Below are 8206 nucleotides of genomic sequence, written 5' to 3'. Positions count from 1 at the left end.
CACTTCTCCTGAAGACTTCCCTCCCTACAGATGACAAACGGAGATTGTAGCTGAGGAAACCAAGATTGTAGCTGAGGTCAGGCTGCACCTGTTAGATTAACCATGGAGACACATCCCCTTGATGTATACTCATTGTTACCCCTCTTTAACCTTAATTGTTTGTTCTCCTAGCACTTACTTGTTGTAAAACTCAATTATATATAACAAAGAGGTTGTTAACATGTAACCAGTCATGTAGTGCGGGGTATAAAACTGGGCTTCTCAGAAACATCAGGGTCCTTGTAACAGGGAACTGATTCCCCTTGGACCCACTGGTGTAATAAACTGTACTCCACTGTCTTGAGTGTCCTCTGAGGTGTGTTTCATGACTCCTGATTCCACAACAATTAGAAGATAACATTCTTTTCTTAATGCTGTAAGTAATCATGGTGACCTGCTACACTCTTGGTGCCTGTAGGTCAAGACTAAGTATCTTTGGTGAACTTCATGTAAAGTGACAGTGGACATCTTTTGTGTCCAAAATGTATAAAACTCTACCTTTGACTTCTAACAAGTGGAAAGGTCCTCAGAGTTTCCTAAAAGACTGTCACCTGGGTTACAATCCTCAAATTGACTTGAATAAAATTCTCTATTTCTCCCATAAATCAACTATTCATTAATTTTTCTTTGATGTGAAGTTTTTCTTCTCACATTTTCTCTACTATGCATCGTTTTTATTTCTATATATTTGAAAAATGTATTTATGAGTCTTAGTTGCAGCACGCAGAATCTTTGATCTTGGTTGTAGCATGCAGGATCTTTAGTTGTCGCATGTGAGCTCTTAGTCATAACTAAGCATGTGGAATCTAGTTCCCTGACCAAGGATCAAACCAGGCCCCCTGTATGGGGAGCACGAAGTCTTAGCCACTGGATCACCAGGGAAGTCTCCAGTGCTGTTTTCTTAAAAAAACTGTTCGGGGACTTCCTGGCGAGCAAGTAGTTAAGACTACCCACTTACAATGCACAAGGTACATGTTCAATCCCTTGTTGGGGAAGTGAAACCAAACGAGGCCCTGTGGGGCTTCTAGGCATGAAGACACTTTTCTGTCCTCCATTTCTTGTAGGCAAAATTCCAGCATCCTTGATCTTTCTTTAGTTTCAAAGATGGATTCCAACAGTTGCTGATCTAGGGAGGAGTAGCCAAGAAACCACCTGAAGCAAGATTAAGGGGACCAGAGAAATTCATCAAGATTAGGAGACCAATCACTAGAGAATAAGGGGCTACAAGTCCCTCTCACACCCTAATCTTGTCAGAGACCCCACTTTGAACCACTGTTATAAAACCCTTCATCAAATCCTCTGTGATGGGGACACATAGTTTTTTGGGGCAGAAGCCTGGTATGTCTCCCTTTATGTGAACTTACTCTTCCCAATGTGTTTTTGTTTTTGTTTTTTAATTAACAAATCATATTCTTTTGAAGTGATAGAAGAAGGATTTTAGAGTTATTGTGTATGTTCAATTTCAAACTGTTTTTCAAAGAAGCTGTATCAGTTTACACTCCCAACAGCAGAGCATAAAGTTTCCTATTGCCAATGTTTTTTTTTTTTTTTTTTACCAATATGTGGTTTTTTTAATCAGTCTTTTGAAAATCATTCTGGTGCATATATAGACATAACTTATTGTGATTTTACTAATTATTATGGGAATTGATGAGCACCTTAACCTATTTGCTGTTTGGAATTTCTGTTTATTTATATTTATTTTTAAGTATAGCTAATGTACAATGTTGTGTTAATTACTGCTATAGAGCAAAGTGATTCAGTAATACATATTTATACATTTTTTTCTATATTCTTTCCATTATAATTTATCATAAGATATTGAATATAGTTTTCTGTGCTATACAATAGGCCTGGAGGAGGAAATGGCTACCCATTCCAGTATTCTTGCTGGGAAAATCCTATGGATAGAGGAGCATGGTAGGTTACAGGCCATGTGACCCCAAAGAGTCAGACTTGACTTAGTGACTGAGCAAGTACACATGCTATACAGTTGGGCCTTGCTGTTTATTCATTCTATATATAAAAGTTTACATATGCTAAGGCAACCTGCCACTCCATTCCTCCTCCTGGAATTTCTATTTGATGTTGAAACTGGGCAGGACCCTTTGAGGCTCCTGGGCACAAAAGCCCTTCAGTGTCCCCTTCCTTGAGTTCCAAAGAGCAGGTTCAAGAAGTTGCTAATCAGGGAAGGGAGGGGACACAGAGACAGGGAGGAGAAACAATACGGCAGCCTTAGGGCAGTGTCTTGGTTTCTCCTCAAGGGATATACTTAGTATCTTTGAGCTTTTCTGCAGCTAAAAACTAAAACCCCCACCAAATGGAAGATATTCAAGAGAAGGTCACAATTCAATAACCTCAGGAACAACAGATCTGGAGACCACCTGATACCAGAAGATCTTCAAAAGGAAGAAGGAATGCAGGCCTTGGACACACCTTGATCCTTATCAACAACTCCACCCCTTGACCATAAAACTCCTCACAACTCATCCCTCCCCCCCACCCCTGCACCTGAACTGGGACACAGGGGATCCCTTTGCCTGCAAAGCAATAAAGCTGTTCTTTTCTAATTCACCCAATACTCTGTATCTGACATTCAATCTCAGGTGGCACAATCGTAAAGAATCTGCCTGCCAATGCAGGAGATACAGGAGACTTGGGTTTGATCCCTGGGTCAGGAAGATCCTTTGGAGTAAGAAATGGCAACTCACTTCAGTATTCTTGCTGGGATATTCCCATGGATAGAGGAGCCTGGCAGGCTACAGTCCATGGGGTTGCAAAGAGTCGGATGCGACTGAGCACCCACTAGTGTACAGAGGCCAAATTTCACCATCAATGTGATGCCTGTTTAAGCTTTTAGTACATTTGGAGAAAAAAAAATCTAGATTTTATTGATCATCCTGGAATTGATTTTTGTGTAAGGTAAGTTGTGAAGCAGGACGGAAGGGGGCAGGACACAAACTTTAAAATAAAGCATAGACCAAAGACACAACATAAGCTGATTAGAACTAAATGGGCTCAAGATGGCAGACTTCCAATAGACTTGAGCCTCAGTATACAAGCTCACTGTAATATACCAGCAAGCTAAGTGACACACCCACAGGCACCATGACAGTTCCATGGCCAACCATCACAGACTACAAAGTGGGTGGTGACTGAATTCATGGAAATCTCCACTCCTTCCCCAAAATAGTTGGATTAATCCTCCCACTCACTAACCTGTGAAATTACCCAGCCCATAAAAGCTAACCACACCACATACCAAGGCTGCTCTAGCCTTTTGCAATGGTGCACATTCTGTCTGTGGAGTGTATTTCTCTCTCAATAAATCCACTTCTTACCTATCATGTTGTGTCTCATTGAGTTCTTTCTGTGATGAGACATCAAGAACATGAGCTTCATTAACTGCTAAAACTAGGTGTGTGATCTCAGTTGGAAGACCATGGGTATGGCCAGGTTCGAGTCCCAGCCAAGTTGGTTCAAGCCCTGGTTACACGGTTTCAGTTGTAGGAGTTCAACTATCACTTTCCAGTTAGTCATTTTTCATAACACTACTCATTCATTCCAGATAATTGATAATATGGAATCAATACTTTTACATGTTTATGTATGCTTATCTATCAATAGTGTCAATCAGTCAGTCAGTTCAGTCACTCAGTCATGTCTGACTCTTTGCGACCCCATGGACTGTAGCACACCAGGCCTCCCTATCCATCACCAACTCCCAGAGTTTACTCAAGTTCATGTTCATTGAGTTGGTGATGCCATCCAACCATCTCATCCTCTGTCGTCCCCTTCTACACCTGCCTTCAATCTTTCCCAGCATCAGGGTCTTTTCAAATGAGTCAGCTCTTCACATCTGGTGTATTGGAGTTTCAGCTTCAACATCAGTTCTTCTAATGAATATTCAAGACTGATTTCCTTTAGGATTGACTGGTTTGATGTCCTTGCAGTCCAAGGGATTCTCGAGAGTCTTTTCCAACACCACACTTCAAAAGCATCAATTCTTCAGCACTCAGCTTTCTTTATAGTCCAACTCTCACATCCATACATGACTGCTGGAAAAACCATAGTTTTGACTAGACGGACCTTTGTTGGCAAAGTAATGTCTCTGATTTTTAATATGCTGTCTAAGTTGGTCATAACTTTTCTTCCAAGGAGTAAGCGTCTTTTTATTTCATAGCTACAGCCACCATCTGCACTGCTTTTGGAGCCCAAGGAAATCAAGTCTGCCACTGTTTCCACTGTTTCTCCATCTACTTGCCTTGAAGTGATGGAGCCAGATGCCATGATCTTAGTTTTCAGAATGTTGAGCTTTAAACCAACTTTTTCACTCTCCCCCTTCACTTTCATCAAGCTCTTTATTCTTCTTCACTTTCTGCCATAAGGGTGGTGTCATCCACATATCTGAGGTTATTGATATTTCTCCTGGCAATCTTGATTCCAGCTTGTGATTCCTCCAGCCCAGTGCTTCTCATGATGTATTCTGCATAAAAGTTAAATAAGCAGGGTAACAATATATGGCCTTGATGTACTCCTTTCCCTATTTGGAACCAGTCTGTTGTTCCATGCCCAGTTCTAACTGTTGCTTCTTGACTTGCATACAGATTTCTTAAGAGGCAGGTCAGATGATTTGGTATTCCCATCTCTTTCAGAATTTTCCACAGTTTATTGTGATCCACACAGTCAAAGGCTTTGGCATAGTCAATAAAGCAGAAATACATGTTTTTCTGGAACTCTCTTGCTTTTTCAATTAACCAGGGGATGTTGGCAATTTGATCTGTGGTTCTTCTGCCTTTTCTAAAACCAGCTTGAACATCTGGAAGTTCATGGTTCATGTACTGTTGAAGATTGGCATGTAGAATTTTGAGCATTACTTTACTAGTGTGTGAGATGAGTGCAATTGTGCAGTAGTTTGAGCATTCTTTGGCATTGCCTTTCTTAGGGATTGGAATGAAAACTGACCTTTCCCAGTCCTGTGGCCACTGCTGAGTTTTCCAAATTTGCTGGCATATTGAGTGCAACACGTTCACAGCATCATCTTTTAGGATTTGAAATAGTTCAACTGGAATTCCATCACCTCCACTAGCTTTGTTCGTAGTGATGCTTCCTAAGGCCCACCTGACTTGACTTCACATTCCAGGATGTCTGGCTCTAGATGAGTGATCACACCACTGTGATTATCTGGGTCATGAAGATCTTTTTTGTACAGTTCTTCTGTGTATTCTTGCCACCTCTTAATATCTTCTCCTTCTGTTAGGTCCATATCATTTCTGTCCTTTATTGAGCCTATCTTTGTATGAAATATTCCCTTGGTATCTCTAATTTTCTTGAAGAGATCTAGTCTTTCCCATTCTATTGTTTTCCTCTATTTCTTTGCACTGATCACTGAGGAAGGCTTTCTTATCTCTCCTTGCTATTCTTTGGAACTCTGCATTCAAATGGGTATATCTTTCCTTTTCTCCTTTGCTTTTTACTTCTCTTCATTTCACAGCTATTGTATGGCCTCCTCAGACAGCCATATTGCTTTTTTGCATTTCTTTTTCTTGGGAATGGTCTTGCTCCCTGTCTCCTGTACAGTGTCATGAACCTCTGACCATAGTTCATCGGGCACTCTGTCTCTCAGATCTAGTCTCTTAAATCTATTTCTCACTTCCACTGTATAATCGTAAGGGATTTGATTTAGGTCGTACCTAAATGGTCTAGTGGGTTTCCTTGCTTTCTTCAATTTAAGTCTGAATTTGGCAATAAGGAGGTTATGAACTAAGCCACAGTCAGCTCCTGGCCTTGTTTTTGCTGACTGTATAGAGTTTCTCCATCTTTGGCTGCAAAGAATATAATCAATCTGATTTCGGTGTTGACCATTTGGTGATGTCCATGTGTAGAGTCTTCTCTTGTGTTGTTGGAAGAGGGTGTTTGCTATGACCAGTGCATTCTCTTGGCAGAACTCTATTAGCCTTTGCCCTACTTCATTCTATACTCCAAGGCCAGATTTGCCTGTTACTCCAGGTGTTTCTTGACTTCCTACTTTTGCATTTCAGTCCCCTATAATGAAAAGGACATCTTTTTGGGGTGTTACTTCTAGAAGGTCTTGTAGATCTTCATAGAACCATTCAACTTCAGCTTCTTCAGCATTACTGGTTGGGGCATAGACTTGGATTACTGTGATATTGAATGGTTTGCCTTGGAAGTAAACAGAGATGATTCTGTCGTTTTTGAAACTGCATCCAAGTACTACATTTCAGACTCTTTTGTTGACTCTGATGGCTACTCCATTTCTTCTAAGGGATTCTTGCCTGCTGTAGTAGATATAATGGTCATCTGAGTTAAATTCACCCATCCCAGTCCATTTTAGTTCACTGATTCCTAAAATGTTGATGTTCACTCTTGCCATCTCCTGTTGTTCACTTCCAATTTGCCTTGATTCATGGACCTAACATTCTAGGTTTCCTATGCAATATTGCTCTTTACAACATCAGACCTTTCTTCCATCACCAGTCACATCCACAACTGGGTGTTGTTTTTGCTTTATCTCTGTCTCTTCATTCTTTCTGGAGTTATTTCTCCACTGATCTCCAGTAGCATATTGGACACCTACTGACCTGGGGAGTTCCTCTCTCAGTATCTTATCTTTTTGCCTTTTCTTAATCTTCATGGAGTTCTCAAGGCAGGAATGCTGAAGTGGTTTGCCATTCCCTTCTCCAGTGGACCATATTTTGTCGGAACTCTCCACCATGACCAGTCCATCTTGGGTGGCCCTACATGACATGGATCATAGTTTCACTGAGTTAGACAAGGTTGTGGTCTATGTGATCAGATTGATTAGTTTTCTGTGACTGTGGTTTTAAGTCTGTCTGCCCTCTGATGGAGAAGGACAAGAGGGTATGAAAGCTTCCTGATGGTATAGACTGACTGAGGGGTCTTGTTCTGATGGGCGGGGCCATGCTCAGTAAATCTTTAATCCAATTTTCTATTAATGGGTGGAGCTCTGTTCCCTCCCTGCTATTTACCTGGGGCCAAACTATGGTGGAGGTAATGAAGATAGTGGTGACTTCCCTCAAAAGATCCCATGCATGTACTGCTACAGTCCATGCCCCCAACCCTGCATCAGGCCACCACCGACCCACGCCTTCGTCGGAGACTGCTGGATACCCACAGGCAAGTCAGGGACAATCTCCTGTGAGATCACTGTTCCTTTCTCTGGGTCCTGGTGCACAAGGTTCTGCTGTGCCCTCCAAGAGTCTATTCTCAGTCCTGTGTAAGTTCTGGCAGCTCTATGGTGGGGTTAATGTTTACCTCCTCCAAGAGGACTTATGCCATACCCACACCAAGAGTCTCTCTCCCTGTGGCAGACCACTGCCAACCCATACCTCCTCAGGAGATGCTCACAGTTCTATCTCAGTCTCTGTGGGATCCCTGGGTCCTGGTGTGCACAAGGTTTGTTTGAGCCCTCTGAGCGTCTCTGGTGGGAATGGGTGTATATAAATTCTATTAAGACTTCCATTACATTACATACGCCTCGCTGGTGGCTCAGATGATAAAGCGTCTGCCTACCTTGAGGGAGACCTGGGTTCAATCCCTGGGTCGGGAAGATCTCCTGAAGAAGGAAATGGCAACCCACTCCAGTATTCTTGCCTGGAAAATCCCATGGATGGAGGAACCTGGTAGGCTACAGTCCATGGGGTCGCAAAGAGTCGGATGTGACTGAGAGACTTCATTTTACATTACATAAAGTGCATAGGTATATTGGAGAACTTCCTTGCTTGTTCGTTTGTTTTAGTTTTTAGCCATACCTCACAGCACGTGGAACTTCCCTGTCTAGTAGAAGCCTGAAGACTTAACCACTAGACTAGGTTTTCCTTTTTTTTTTTTTTTTAACGTTGAGTCCTCTAATCCAGGAGCATAGTAAATTTCTCCATTTGTCTTCATGTTTTGTTATTCTTTTCTCTCTCTCTCTTTTTTTTTTTTATTCTTTATTTTTTCTTTTCTCTTTATCTTCATGTTTTATGCCTTTTTATACAGTTATAATTTTCTTCGAAGATAGTCTGGTTTCTCTTGCTGTTATAAAGATTTTTCCAATTATGTTTTCCGATTTCATCTTTTTTTCTATATACTTAAAAGAACAGCGGTAAAATACCTGTGACAAAAATATACCATTTTAAATGTA

This window comes from Dama dama, chromosome 22, assembly GCF_033118175.1.
Source record: "Dama dama isolate Ldn47 chromosome 22, ASM3311817v1, whole genome shotgun sequence".
Lineage (NCBI taxonomy): Eukaryota > Metazoa > Chordata > Mammalia > Artiodactyla > Cervidae > Dama > Dama dama.
The sequence above is the reverse complement of the archived record's forward strand: the minus strand, read 5'-3'. Positions refer to the sequence as shown.